This window comes from Lolium perenne, chromosome 6 (assembly GCF_019359855.2).
Source record: "Lolium perenne isolate Kyuss_39 chromosome 6, Kyuss_2.0, whole genome shotgun sequence".
Classification (NCBI taxonomy): Eukaryota; Viridiplantae; Streptophyta; class Magnoliopsida; order Poales; family Poaceae; genus Lolium; species Lolium perenne.
In genome coordinates this window covers 254,479,864-254,496,057 of record NC_067249.2, presented here as the reverse complement: position 1 = coordinate 254,496,057, position 16,194 = coordinate 254,479,864, and the positions used below count along the sequence as shown (strand labels likewise).

Genomic DNA, 16,194 nt, shown 5'->3' with positions numbered 1-16,194 from the left:
AATGGCATATCGGATCGATTCGTTAGTCAATGTACTAACTGATGTAGGGGCGATTGGTGAAAGAGCAGAGCGCATATTACTATACTAAACCTTAACAGCTTCCTTTTTTGTTAGAGTTTTGAATTTTTTTGTAGGTTAACGATAAGTTGACACGTATGTTACTTTCTCATTAATTCTGGCAGTATTTTTTGGTGTACAGTTCTGGTGTAGTCTTGGAATTTTCGTGATCCCTTTTCACCATTCTGTAATGTGCTTCTTTACTGGCTGGGTGGATGTAGCTATTTTTTAGTGGGCCCAAGTCTTGAACTTTGCGTCTGACCGGTCAAAGCGGTGGCCATGCCCACGATGGAACAATGCTTATCTCCCCCATCTTCTGTCTCACATGCTTCCTCGACACCACCGTCGATGCCGTCCTTCTCCCAAGGCGGTTAGTAGCGCGGCGCATTTCTTTCCTTTCCGAGGCCGATGCGACTAGCCCTATTCGGCGTCTCAACGTGACCTGGGCGACGGGTGGCCGCCACACCGGCAAGGAAGGCTGGCCACCACATCTGAGAGCTGCGGGAGCAGGATGAGGACGGCGTGCCGACCACGGAGGCGAGGCTCCGCGGCGGAGGAGGCCGGCGCGGTGCCGGGTCTTGCCGGCGAGCAGCAGGTCTAACCCGCCGGAACTGTGGCGACGACGGCGGCGTTTCGCTGCGGCCGCACAGCTGCCCCGCCAAGCCGTCCGTCCCGTGTTTAGCGGCGGCGGTTTACGGGCGCACCACAGCGAGGGATCAAGGGCCGTGTCTCTGCCCACAGAGCCGCCACTCCCGTGTACTATTGGCTCGCGACGGCAGGGTTCACGGGCATGGGCAGGCTCGACCGAGGCAACGATAATTTGAGGTCACGGCGATTGCAGTGTCAGACGGCGGCGACTCGAAGGCATGGAACAACGGTGTGTGGCAGGTGAATCCCCATAACTCCTCTAGCCTCTCTTTAAAACAGCGCTATGGTGGCTGTTGACCCCGCCCTAGAGCGCCCCCCCCAATCTGGTGGAAGAGCTTGCGGCGACCTCTGCCATAGAGCGGCAGAGCGCCCCCACTTGGTGGCGGATATGCAGGAGGAGGAGGAGGACGAGCCGGATATGGAGGAGGCCGAGGGGGCCGGGAATCACGACCACGAGGTGCACGGCGGCGAAGTGGAGGCCGTCCTGCAAGGTCTGCGGCAGGTGTACTGTTGTAGGCGCATAGGGTGCCGCCTTCCTCCGCGGTAGTGCGGCTGCAGTCCACGTCCCCTTCCATGAAATCCGGCTACTTCCCTCCCCGTGTATGGCGGCCATCTCATGCCTCATGGACGATGGCGCCGGCGAACTTAGCAGCTATTCTGGTTCGTTTTCCTTGCCCACTCTCCACTCAGATTGAGTTGTTTGGATTTCATGCACCTTAGTCTTGCATCAAACATTAGGATACATGGATATGTACAGCTATGAGGCAAAACAAGCTGATTAGTGATGGAAAGGTACATTTCAATTTGCGAACAAAATAAATTGGTAATACCATCGCTCAGTACATGGTAATTTGCTTAATATCGTGGTCTACACTCAAATCACCTAATGTATCATCTGAATTGCTCTGTTTACATTTCCGCAAAAAAAATGAATTACTCTGTTTACTTTGTTCAGTTATCTGTAGCTCAACTGTTGTAGGCCTAAGTTACAGGAAGCAAAAGAGAAGACTAATTAGCTTGGTGCGGATTTTGCTTTCATAGATACCCAGTTAGATGTAAAGAGTGCTAACAGATTGATGCACTACTCTGTAACCTACATCTCCCAACCTCTCATCCTTGGAAACTATTCTGCTGCCTTATAAATCCGTTCATAATGTGTTGTATGGTATCTAAAATCTCAGTTTGGAATAACTTAGTTTCAAAGTGCTCTCCTGATCCTCTTGCCGGAATCTTTGCACAGGACTGGCTATGGAGGATGCTGTAGGCTCTGCAACACAGTGCAATGTTCCCATATCATCAGCACTTATATGTATGTACTGTCTTGGCCTGATGGGGTTCAGGTTGGTGTTCTGCCTTTTGTGCTTCAGGTTGGTTGTAGCTCCTCTAATATATCTTGGTGTTGGTGCTATCTTTTGTTCCAGTCTGACTAAGTGACTATAAATAGGTGCTTAGTACACACTATGGTACCTAATTTAATGGTTTCTTAGGGAGGTACTTAATCCCGTGGATCATTCCCAAAAGAGAGAATGTTTAGTATTTTTTTTCATTTTGGACATCACAACAGAAAATGTTCGTGTGTAATTTCAGATATCATGATTCTACTTTTTTTAAAGCTTGAAGTTAAAAAACAGACCATTGTTCTTAAATTGGTAAAGTGTACTCAGCACTGGGAATACGATAATCCTTCTTTTCTGTCTGCTAAAGGCCTGACCGTTGCCTAAAACGTTTTGCTGGAAAGCACGTACACAAAATATGTCGAGTAAATGATAGCTCTCGAAGCTTGCTTCCTTTCGGTGGAAAACTGTGGTTTTATGTGGTGATTTTAAGCAAGTATTTCCGGTTGTTAAAGGAGGTAGCAGGGATGACATAATTGATTCTTTACTTATTAAATCGCCACTATGGAAGCATGTTACTATGCTTCGGCGTGCTTGGTTAATTTGCTCAGAAACAGTTTGGTTATGTAAAGTAATTGTTGGTTTGCCTAGACCATGTTATATATCTGCAACTTTTTGGTTATTAAAAGAAAAAACACATTTTCTTTTGATGTGTGTTCCGTGCTTGCAGTTGTTTCACGCAATCTTTGATTTTCTAATTTTACCGTTGTCCTTATTTCTTCATTTTGGTTGACGACCCTAATCTCCTGGAAAATGAAGAGTTCAATTACAGAGTTTGATATGTCCCTTATATTTATGTATTTTTATTTATGAAATTAGCTCTGTTGACACAAAGCCATTCTCTAACAGTACTACCTCTGGTTAATCGACGCAGTCACTGCACTAATCTACGTGCATGCACTGAACACCTCCGCGTCGATTAAAAACGACCGGAGGGAGTACATAGCGAGACTGCTACTACATGGTTCAGTGAGTTTTGAGGGCCACAGAGCCATGAATATTCTCAAGGAAAAAGTCTTGAAGGGCATAGTGCTAAGGCGGACGAAAATGTGCTGACCTGTAGATCTTGCTCTTCCACCAAAGGCTGTACTTGATGAATTTAATAACTCTTTCTACCAGTTGCAAAGAGATTTTTACACCTTAGGTGAGACTCATTTGATAAAAAATGAAATGGAATTTTATGAGGCATTGTATTCTCAAAGTTACAATCAATTTGATTTGTAAGACCTCCTTACCTGCTTATGTAGTGATACCTTATGGATTGTTCCATAGACATCGTTTGGTTATTATCTTCATCCTGCAAAAGTTGGAAAACAAGTTTCCTCTGAACAATAACCTTTTGTTTCTAAGCTTCTAACAGATTTACTTTATAATGCATCATCACAAGGGACATCGTTTTAGGGTAGAGTTCATCCATTAGTTTTATTTTGCTCAATATTTAATTAACACCAAAGCCTCTGGATTGGAGTTAAACTTACAGCAGAAGCAAGGTGCGCTGCAAAGAGGCTCTACTCTTAGTTTCACGGTCCCATATAATACTTTATGAACGAGGTGTTTTTGTGATCATTGAACCCCATTTGTTAAATAGATTATGTATGCAACATATTCCTTTTTTGCAAGATTTAAGATTTTCAAGGAATCCCTTGACACTGTTTTCTCTAGGCATGTTGTCGCTGGAATGCTATTTAATAACTATGCTCATATCTTGACCTACTCACACGGCTGAGGTAGGTAAATCCTTATAAAGTTTTGGTTATGGGTGCATATAATCCCTTGGATGTCCTCAGAATGCCTTTTTTAATCTCATTTTCGAACACCCCTGAATATGGCTCACATCTTACAGATTTGGGTAAACTATCTCTAGATAGCAAGTGTAAATGTTCATTAGTTGATGTGGCTGCGCATACTGATGTAATCTTGAACGAGGTGTACTCTTCTTAGATGCGGGTGTAGTAAGTTTTTATGCATTTAACACAATAATTTCTACTGGTTCGGACAGAATAAAAATAGATTATTTGATACTAATTGCAGGACCAAGATGATGCTTACACCACTAACTTCAGATATCTGCAGTGGACAGTTGCGAATGTTTCAAGCCACCTACAAGAGCTGATGCACTTTCAGAGACGACATATTTAGTCTAGATAATACTGCACCTATGTTATTGATCTTCTTATTGGCAGTTCGGTTCATGCTATGACATAAGATCCTCTTCTTGCTTGAAAATTAATGGTATGTTAGTTATATCTCAGTATTATCCACTGATGAAGTCATGTTGTTGATTTTCAGATGGTATTCGAGCCTTACTTTCTTTGGGTTATGGAGCCATTGCCATCACACGGGTCCTCGATGCGACTGATCGGGCAAGAACCGAGAAGCTAACCACTGCGAAGAGTGCTGACTTCACGGATGGTGAAAATGAGTTGTCCTCCAAGTCATTCTCCCTTGGTCAAGGGAAAGGAGATCATTGTTCTTTCTTCCGACGATGAATACTACTACTGGGAAAGCTGGGGCTGACGACTAGAAGGGCACAAGAAAAATGATTGTATGTATATATTATGTACTCAGTTAACTGGTGTCTTTCCTTACACCTGCACTTTCATGATCTATTTAGTGCATTCAAAATCGAACAACTCGGTTGTATAACAGTGCCTTACATTTAAGTTATTGCGATGGCAGTCAGGGCTGCGGGGTAACCTGCCACATTTGATAGTTGCCTCCAAAGCATACATATAATGGGTAGCCTCTACAAAGGCGTTTTGTAAAATACATTCAGTCTGATGTGTTGTGTAATCAGTCTATACTTTTGACCGCCATTGTTCAGGAATAATGATGGAACGCATTGGTCATTGCATCACTAGGTATTGAGTCTTGCATCACTAGGTATTATGTATTGCTGATGACGAGGTTGGCTTAGTGACTTATGTGGCCTGCTTTTGCTCGATTGGCTGAATCCTTAAAAATGCAAGACTGCAGGAGCATCCCTTGTTTTGTATGGGATAAGCAACATCAACCGCTTAATCTACCACTGAACTATAGGTTTTAACTCATGTATGTGTGTACCAGATATATTTGGTTGTTTCATTTAGCATTTGGTTGTTTCATTTGAGTTTTATCTACTACATGTGTGTTATGTACCTGATTTCATTGCCTTCAGCTATGATCTTATCTATTAAGCGCATGTTACTGGAGGAAATAAACAGTTCAAAATGCCAACTCTAGGGTGTTGTAGATGGCAGTTCCATCTGTGTATAGGGCTCCACGTGTGTCCAATATTTTTTTTACTTTTGATATGTTTGTGTTCTTATGTAAAATTTTCATTACAATTTTTTTATGTGTGATACTGTTCAACTTGCACGTTGTAATCTATATAACTTTTTCTTTTTTTTATTTCCTATGATCAATGTGTGTTCGGTTCATGGTAAAGTAGACCGTATTTGCAACAATAAAATGGTTAGTTTCGAATGCAGAACACATTGCTTAATCCCTGTTTCTACCATGCCTCCACTGTTTCTACCACGCCTACAAATCCCTAACGGAACGGAGCTAAACATAGAAACATCATTTATTCTTTAATTTCTTACTCGAGAATGTCATTGTTACCATCGTAATTTATCATGGAATTATCGGTTATTCTTCAACTCCTGACTATCTTCAGGGCGCGGCGTGCCGCCGCGCCTTTCTTTGCTAGTATGCATAATGCTACACGGAAATGCAATTCGCTCCTGGGTGCATATGATTCCTCTAAAAAATATATATTTCGAACTGTTAAAAACTTTGATAAACTTTTTACATGCACAACTTCATAAAATATATGTGTTCGTTAAGTTTTGCGAAAAAATAATATTTTTTATGATCTACGTAAACAAGAGATTTTTTGTGACAGGTCTTATTTTAACACCGATTTTTGCTATTTTTACACGTGGCGCACGGCAAGATAACTTTTTATTAAACACTTGAATATGTACGTGTATTTTTTTTTAAATATTTTAAATTTTCAAAATGTGTCTAAGATGTATTTGAAAAATAAAGGAAGCATATGCTCCCATGAGAAAAAACACGGCTCCCTACTTTATACCAACTTGATGGTTGCTATTATTTCTCTTAAACCAACACAATTATATACAACCAATCCAATTATCTAAAACCACAAAGACAATGCAATTATACAGTTAGAGCACCTCCACCAGCACCTCCCAAATAGGCGTTAGCTGCTTCGCCAGCAGTGCACTATGGGGGCGCCAGCACATGCTCCCCGATTTGGGGAGGGCTGTCCCACAACGGCAACCCCAAACCGGCGGCCCCAATAGAACCGAGAAAATCTCAAATTTAAAACTCGGCAGATTTCATTAAAATTCGTAAAAAGTTTGTATAAAATAAACTAAAAAGGTAAACCCTAATCTAATGACGGCGGTTGAACGGGCTGAAGTCCAGGCTATCGGCACTGTCAACGCCATCACCTTCGGACGAAGAGCCGAAGTCCAAGTCGCTACTCTTATCGCTAGCCTCCGTTCTTACCGTTGGTTCCGGAGGGGCGTCGAGGTCGAGGATATGTTTGCTGCCAATCACCAACCACGGCAGCGCCCGTCGTAGGTTCACTTGCAGCACGTCCTCGTTGATCGACCGGTGCAACATCAAATGCTGCACCGGCGCATCATCTAGGTCGTCGGTGTCGTGGTTCGTGATACGTCTCCGACGTATCGATAATTTCTTATGTTCCATGCCACATTATTGATGTTATCTACATGTTTTATGCACACTTTATGTCATATTCGTGCATTTTCTGGAACTAACCTATTAACTAACCTATTAACAAGATGCCGAAGTGCCAGTTGCTGTTTTCTGCTGTTTTTGGTTTCAGAAATCCTAGTAAGGAAATATTCTCGGAATTGGACGAAATCAAAGCCCAGGGGCCTATTTTTCCACGAAGCTTCCAGAAGTCCGAAGACAAAACGAAGTGGGGCCACAGGGTGCCCAAACCCTAGGGCGGCGCGCCCCCCCCCTTGGCCGCGCCGGCCTATGGTGTGGGGCCCCTGTGCCCCCTCCTGACTTGCCCTTCCGCCTACTTAAAGCCTCCGTGACGAAACCCCCAGTACCGAGAGCCACGATACGGAAAACCTTCCAGAGACGCCGCCAACGCCGATCCCATCTCGGGGGATCCAGGAGATCGCCTCCGGCACCCTGCCGGAGAGGGGAATCATCTCCCGGAGGACTCTACGCCGCCATGGTCGCCTCCGGTGTGATGTGTGAGTAGTCTACCCCTGAACTATGGGTCCATAGCAGTAGCTAGATGGCTGTCTTCTCCCCATTGTGCTATCATTGTCGGATCTTGTGAGCTGCCTAACATGATCAAGATCATCTATCTGTAATTCTATATGTTGCGTTTGTTGGGATCCGATGAATAGAGAATACTTGTTATGTTGATTATCAAAGTTATATCTACGTGTTGTTTATGATCTTGCATGCTTTCCGTTACTAGTAGATGCTCTGGCCAAGTAGATGCTTGTAACTCCAAGAGGGAGTACTTATGCTCGATAGTGGGTTCATGCCTGCATTGACACCTGGGACTGTGACAGAAAGTTCTAAGGTTGTGTTGTGCTGTTGCCACTAGGGATAAAACATTGATGCTATGTCTAAGGATGTAGTTGTTGATTACATTACGCACCATACTTAATGCAATTGTCTGTTGCTTTGCAACTTAATACTGGAGGGGGTTCGGATGATAACTTGAAGGTGGACTTTTTAGGCATAGATGCAGTTGGATGGCGGTCTATGTACTTTGTCGTAATGCCCAATTAAATCTCACTATACTCATCATGATATGTATGTGCATGGTCATGCCCTCTTTATTTGTCAATTGCCCAACTGTAATTTGTTCACCCAACATGCTGTTTGTCTTATGGGAGAGACACCTCTAGTGAACTGTGGACCCCGGTCCAATTCTCTTTACTGAAATACAATCTACTGCAATACTTGTTTTACTGTTTTCTGCAAACAATCATCTTCCACACAATACGGTTAATCCTTTGTTACAGCAAGCCGGTGAGATTGACAACCTCACTGTTTCGTTGGGGCAAAGTACTTTGGTTGTGTTGTGCAGGTTCCACGTTGGCGCCGGAATCCCTGGTGTTGCGCCGCACTACATCCCGCCGCCATCAACCTTCAACGTGCTTCTTGGCTCCTCCTGGTTCGATAAACCTTGGTTTCTTTCTGAGGGAAAACTTGCTGCTGTGCGCATCATACCTTCCTCTTGGGGTTCCCAACGAACGTGTGAGTTACACGCCATCAAGCATATTTTCTGGCGCCGTTGCCAGGGAGATCAAGACACGCTGCAAGGGGAGTCTCCACTTCTCAATCTCTTTACTTTGTTTTTGTCTTGCTTAGTTTTATTTACTACTTTGTTTGCTGCACTAAATCAAAATACAAAAAAATTAGTTGCTAGTTTTACTTTACTTGCTATCTTGTTTGTTATATCAAAAACACAAAAAAATTAGTTACTTGCATTTACTTTATCTAGTTTGTTTTATTTACTGTTGCTAAAATGGCCAACGCTGAAAATACTAAGTTGTGTGACTTCACAACCACAAATAATAATGATTTCTTATGCACACCTATTGCTCCACCTGCTACTACAGCAGAATTCTTTGAAATTAAACCTGCTTTACTGAATCTTGTTATGCGAGAGCAATTTTCTAGTGTTAGTTCTGATGATGCTGCTGCCCATCTTAATAATTTTGTTGAACTATGTGAAATGCAAAAATATAAAGATGTAGATGGTGATATTATTAAACTAAAATTGTTCCCTTTCTCATTAAGAGGAAGAGCTAAAGATTGGTTGCTATCTCTGCCTAAGAATAGTATTGATTCATGGACTAAATGCAAGGATGCTTTTATTGGTAGATATTATCCCCCTGCTAAAATTATATCTTTGAGGAGTAGCATAATGAATTTTAAACAATTAGATACTGAACATGTTGCTCAAGCTTGGGAAAGAATGAAATCTCTGGTTAAAAATTGCCCAACCCATGGACTGACTACTTGGATGATCATCCAAACCTTCTATGCAGGACTAAATTTTTCTTCACGGAATTTATTGGATTCAGCTGCTGGAGGTACCTTTATGTCCATCACTCTTGGTGAAGCAACAAAGCTTCTTGATAATATGATGATCAACTACTCTGAATGGCACACGGAAAGAGCTCCACAAGGTAAGAAGGTAAATTCTGTCGAAGAAACCTCTTCCTTGAGTGATAAGATTGATGCTATTATGTCTATGCTTGTGAATGATAGGACTAAATTGATCCTAATAATGTTCCATTAGCTTCATTGGTTGCACAAGAAGAACATGTTGATGTGAACTTCATTAAAAATAATAATTTCAACAACAATGCTTACCGGAACAATTCTAGTAACAACTATAGGCCATATCCTTATAATAATGGCAACGACTATGGTAATTCTTATGGAAATTCTTACAATAATAATAGGAGTTCACCCCCTGGACTTGAAGCCATGCTTAAAGAATTTATTAGTACACAAACTGCTTTTAACAAATCTGTTGAAGAAAAGCTTGGGAAAATTGATATACTTGCTTCTAAAGTCGATAGTCTTGCTGCTGATGTTGATCTTTTGAAATCAAAAGTTATGCCTAATGAGAATCATCATAATAAAATTGTTACTACAGCAAATGCCATCCAAGTTAGAATTAATGAGAATATAAGATTAATGGCTGAACTGCGTGCTAGGTGGGATAGAGAAGAAAATGAAAAACTAGCTAAAGAGAAGAATATAGCTAAAGTTTGGACTATTACCACCACTAGTAATGCTAATGCTACACATGTTGCTGCACCTCCTACTAATACTAATAAAAGAATTGCTGTTAGCAATGTTTCCACTTCTAATGCAAAGCGCGAGAAACTGCCTGAAACTGCTAAAACTGCTGAAACTGCCTGTGATAAAGCTGCTGAAATTTTTTCCAACATTGGGGATGATGATCCCATTGCTTTAGATTATAATGGTTTGAATTTTGATGATTGCCACATCTCTGAAGTTATAAAGTTCTTGCAAAAACTTGCTAAAAGTCCTAATGCTAGTGCTATAAATTTGGCTTTCACGCATCATATTACAAATGCTCTCATAAAAGCTAGAGAAGAGAAACTAGAGCGCGAAGTCTCTATTCCTAAAAAGCTAGAGGATGGTTGGGAGCCCATCATTAAGATGAAGCTTAAAGATTTTGATTGTAATGCTTTATGTGATCTTGGTGCAAGTATTTCTGTTATGCCTAAGAAAATTTATAATATGCTTGACTTGCCACCGCTGAAAAATTGTTATTTGGATGTTAATCTTGCTGATCATTCTACAAAGAAACCTTTGGGTAAAGTTGATAATGTTCGTATTACCGTTAACAATAACCTTGTCCCCGTTGATTTTGTTGTCTTGGATATTGAATGCAATGCATCTTGTCTCATTATATTGGGAAGACCATTTCTTCGAACTGTTGGTGCTATCATTGATATGAAGGAAGGTAATATAAAATATCAATTTCCTCTCAAGAAAGGTATGGAACACTTCCCTAGAAAGAGAATGAAGTTACCTTTTGATTCTATTATGAGAACAAATTATGATGTTGACACTTCGTCTCTTGATAATACTTGATACACACTTTCTGCGCCTAGCTGAAAGGCGTTAAAGAAAAGCGCTTATGGGAGACAACCCATATTTTTACCTACAGTACTTTGTTTTTATTTTGTGTCTTGGAAGTTGTTTACTACTGTAGCAACCTCTCCTTATCTTAGTTTTGTGTTTTGTTGTGCCAAGTTAAGCCGTTGATAGAAAAGTAAGTACTAGATTTGGATTACTGCGCAGTTCCAGATTTCTTTGCTGTCACGAATCTGGGTCTACCTCCCTGTAGGTAGCTCAGAAAATTAAGCCAATTTACGTGCATGATCCTCAGATATGTACGCAACTTTCATTCAATTTGAGCATTTTCATTTGAGCAAGTCTGCTGCCATTTTAAAATTCGTCAATACGAACTGTTCTGTTTTGACAGATTCTGCCTTTTATTTCGCATTGCCTCTTTTGCTATGTTGGATGAATTTCTTTGATCTACTAATGTCCAGTAGCATTATGCAATGTCCAGAAGTGTTAAGAATGATTGTTTCACCTCTGAATATGTTAATTTTTATTGTGCACTAACCCTCTAATGAGTTGTTTCGAGTTTGGTGTGGAGGAAGTTTTCAAGGACCAAGAGAGGAGTATGATGCAACATGATCAAGGAGAGTGAAAGCTCTAAGCTTGGGGATGCCCCGGTGGTTCACCCCTGCATATATCAAGAAGACTCAAGCGTCTAAGCTTGGGGATGCCCAAGGCATCCCCTTCTTCATCGACAATATTATCAGGTTCCTCCCCTGAAACTATATTTTTATTCCATCACATCTTATGTGCTTTGCTTGGAGCGTCGGTTTGTTTTTGTTTTTTGTTTTGTTTGAATAAAATGGATCCTAGCATTCACTTTATGGGAGAGAGACACGCTCCGCTGTAGCATATGGACAAGTATGTCCTTGGTTTCTACTCATAGTATTCATGGCGAAGTTTCTTCTTCGTTAAATTGTTATATGGTTGGAATTGGAAAATGATACATGTAGTAATTGCTATAAATGTCTTGGGTAATGTGATACTTGGCAATTGTTGTGCTCATGATTAAGCTCTTGCATCATATGCTTTGCACCCATTAATGAAGAAATACATAGAGCATGCTAAAATTTGGTTTGCATATTTGGTTTCTCTAAGGTCTAGATAATTTCTAGTATTGAGTTTGAACAACAAGGAAGACGGTGTAGAGTCTTATAATGTTTTCAATATGTCTTTTATGTGAGTTTTGCTGCACCGGTTCATCCTTGTGTTTGTTTCAAATAAGCCTTGCTAGCCTAAACCTTGTATCGAGAGGGAATACTTCTCATGCATCCAAAATACTTGAGCCAACTACTATGCCATTTGTGTCCACCATACCTACCTACTACATGGTATTTTCCGCCATTCCAAAGTAAATTGCTTGAGTGCTACCTTTAAAATTCCATCATTCACCTTTGCAATATATAGCTCATGGGACAAATAGCTTAAAAACTATTGTGGTATTGAATATGTAATTATGCACTTTATCTCTTATTAAGTTGCTTGTTGTGCGATAACCATGTTCACTGGGGACGCCATCAACTATTCATTGTTGAATTTCATGTGAGTTGCTATGCATGTCCGTCTTGTCTGAAGTAAGAGAGATCTACCACCTTATGGTTAAGCATGCATATTGTTAGAGAAGAACATTGGGCCGCTAACTAAAGCCATGATCCATGGTGGAAGTTTCAGTTTTGGACATATATCCTCAATCTCATATGAGAAAATTATTAATTGTTGTTACATGCTTATGCATAAAAGAGGAGTCCATTATCTGTTGTCTATGTTGTCCCGGTATGGATGTCTAAGTTGAAGAATAATCAATAGCGAGAAATCCAATGCGAGCTTTCTCCTTAGACCTTTGTACATGCGGCATAGAGGTACCCCTTTGTGACACTTGGTTAAAACAGTGCATTGTGATGATCCGGTAGTCCAAGCTAATTAGGACAAGGTGCGGGCACTATTAGTACACTATGCATGAGGCTTGCAACTTATAAGATATAATTTACATGATGCATATGCTTTATTACTACCGTTGACAAAATTGTTTCATGTTTTCAAAATCAAAGCTCTAGCACAAATATAGCAATCGATGCTTTTCCTCTATGGAGGACCATTCTTTTACTTTCAATGTTGAGTCAGTTCACCTATTTCTCTCCACCTCAAGAAGCAAACACTTGTGTGAACTGTGCATTGATTCCTACATACTTGCTTATTGCACTTATTCTATTACTCTATGTTGACAATATCCATGAGATATACATGTTACAAGTTGAAAGCAACCGCTGAAACTTAATCTTCTTTTGTGTTGCTTCAATGCCTTTACTTTGAATTATTGCTTTATGAGTTAACTCTTATGCAAGACTTATTGATGCTTGTCTTGAAGTGCTATTCATGAAAAGTCTTTGCTTTATGATTCACTTGTTTACTCATGTCATATACATTGTTTTGATCGCTGCATTCACTACATATGCTTTACAAATAGTATGATCAAGATTATGATGGCATGTCACTCCAGAAATTATCTGTGGTATCGTTTTACCTGCTCGGGACGAGCAGAACTAAGCTTGGGGATGCTGATACGTCTCCGACGTATCGATAATTTCTTATGTTCCATGCCACATTATTGATGTTATCTACATGTTTTATGCACACTTTATGTCATATTCGTGCATTTTCTGGAACTAACCTATTAACTAACCTATTAACAAGATGCCGAAGTGCCAGTTGCTGTTTTCTGCTGTTTTTGGTTTCAGAAATCCTAGTAAGGAAATATTCTCGGAATTGGACGAAATCAAAGCCCAGGGGCCTATTTTTCCACGAAGCTTCCAGAAGTCCGAAGACGAAACGAAGTGGGGCCACAGGGTGCCCAAACCCTAGGGCGGCGCGGCCCCCCCCTTGGCCGCGCCGGCCTATGGTGTGGGGCCCCTGTGCCCCCTCCTGACTTGCCCTTCCGCCTACTTAAAGCCTCCGTGACGAAACCCCCAGTACCGAGAGCCACGATACGGAAAACCTTCCAGAGACACCGCCAACGCCGATCCCATCTCGGGGGATCCAGGAGATCGCCTCCGGCACCCTACCGGAGAGGGGAATCATCTCCCGGAGGACTCTACGCCGCCATGGTCGCCTCCGGTGTGATGTGTGAGTAGTCTACCCCTGGACTATGGGTCCATAGCAGTAGCTAGATGGTTGTCTTCTCCCCATTGTGCTATCATTGTCGGATCTTGTGAGCTGCCTAACATGATCAAGATCATCTATCTGTAATTCTATATGTTGCGTTTGTTGGGATCCGATGAATAGAGAATACTTGTTATGTTGATTATCAAAGTTATATCTACGTGTTGTTTATGATCTTGCATGCTTTCCGTTACTAGTAGATGCTCTGGCCAAGTAGATGCTTGTAACTCCAAGAGGGAGTACTTATGCTCGATAGTGGGTTCATGCCTGCATTGACACACAGGACAGTGATGAAAAGTTCTAAGGTTGTGTTGTGCTGTTGCCACTAGGGATAAAACATTGATGCTATGTCTAAGGATGTAGTTGTTGATTACATTACGCACCATACTTAATGCAATTGTCTGTTGCTTTGCAACTTAATACTGGAGGGGGTTCAGATGATAACCTGAAGGTGGACTTTTTAGGCATAGATGCAGTTGGATGGCGGTCTATGTACTTTGTCGTAATGCCCAATTAAATCTCACTATACTCATCATGATATGTATGTGCATGGTCATGCCCTCTTTATTTGTCAATTGCCCAACTGTAATTTGTTCACCCAACATGCTGTTTGTCTTATGGGAGAGACACCTCTAGTGAACTGTGGACCCCGGTCCAATTCTCTTTACTGAAATACAATCTACTGCAATACTTGTTTTACTGTTTTCTGCAAACAATCATCTTCCACACAATACGGTTAATCCTTTGTTACAGCAAGCCGGTGAGATTGACAACCTCACTGTTTCGTTGGGGCAAAGTACTTTGGTTGTGTTGTGCAGGTTCCACGTTGGCGCCGGAATCCCTGGTGTTGCGCCGCACTACATCCCGCCGCCATCAACCTTCAACGTGCTTCTTGGCTCCTCCTGGTTCGATAAACCTTGGTTTCTTTCTGAGGGAAAACTTGCTGCTGTGCGCATCATACCTTCCTCTTGGGGTTCCCAACGAACGTGTGAGTTACACGCCATCAGTTCGCTGCCTGCATCTCTAGCTCCACCACCACTACTTCTTCTCCGGCTACGGCGGGTATGGTGGGAGAACCGGCAGGAGGAGAGGCGCCCTGCAGTGCTCGAGGTGTAGGCGACCACGTGGTGGTGAATGGACCTCCTCCTTTTCACCGCAGCCTCCTCCTTTTGCACTAGCACCATTACTAGAAAAACAGCTACAAGTGACACACCTATTTTGGCAATTGATGTGCCACAACTAACGCGCTACCGATAGCAATTACCAGTGGCACACCACCTAGTGCACCACTAGTAGGGCATATACCAATGGCGCACTGATACGTCCAAAACGTATCTACTTTCCCGAACACTTTTGCCATTGTTTTGCCTCTAATTTGTGTATTTTGGATGCAACTAACACGGACTAACGCTGTTTTCAGCAGAATTGCTCTGGTGTCTCGTTTTTGTGCAGAAATCCAACTTTCAGGAAAATCTTCGGAATTTATGCCAAAGGTCTTATTTTTCCAGAAGAATTACGGAGCCAGAAGGGCAAGCCAGGTGGAGGCCCGAGGCCCCCACACGCTAGGCCGGCGCGTCCCAGGAGGGGGGCGCGCCGCCCTATTGTGTGGCCGCCTCGGCTGGCCCCCGACGCCCTCCTCTGGACTACTTAACGCCTTCGACCTAAAAACCCACGGGGGGTTAGACGAAATCGCCAGAAGACATCCAGTACGCCGCCACCATCGGGAAACTCCGTCTCGGGACCAGAAACTCCGTTCTGGCACTCCGCCGGGACGGGGAATTGGAGGAGATCATCGCCATCATCACCACCGACGCCTCTCCATCGACCAGCCATGTTTCCCCCATCCATGTGTGAGTAATTCCCTCGCTGTAGGCTGAAGGGGATGGTATGGATTGGATGAGATTGGTCATGTAATAGCATAAGATTGTTAGGGCATAGTGCCTAGTGTCTGTAATTAGTACTTTTATGATATTGTTGCAACTTGTTATGCTTAATGCTTGTCACTAGGGCCCGAGTGCCATGATCTCAGATCTGAACATGTTATCAATTCATGATGATATTCATTGCTTTATGATCTTACCTGCAAGTTGTATACACGTATTGTTGTCCGGAACCCGAGGCCCCAAAGTGATAGAAATTGGGACAACCGAAGGGGAAGGCAGTGATATGAGGATCACATGAGTTCACGGAGTGTTAATGCTTTGCTCCGGTGCTCTATTAAAAGGAGTACCTTAATTTCCAGTAGATT

At 42.2% G+C, this 16,194-nt stretch overlaps 1 long non-coding RNA gene across 1 annotated transcript; it reads left to right on the top strand.

Annotated features, from left to right (window-relative positions):
- Positions 1-209: 209 nt before the first annotated feature.
- LOC139831877 (uncharacterized) lies at positions 210-4,744 on the top strand. Its single transcript, XR_011746180.1, has 4 exons — positions 210-1,365; positions 1,946-2,072; positions 3,762-4,281; positions 4,389-4,744. It is a non-coding gene; the product is annotated as an uncharacterized lncRNA (long non-coding RNA).
- Positions 4,745-16,194: the final 11,450 nt, after the last annotated feature.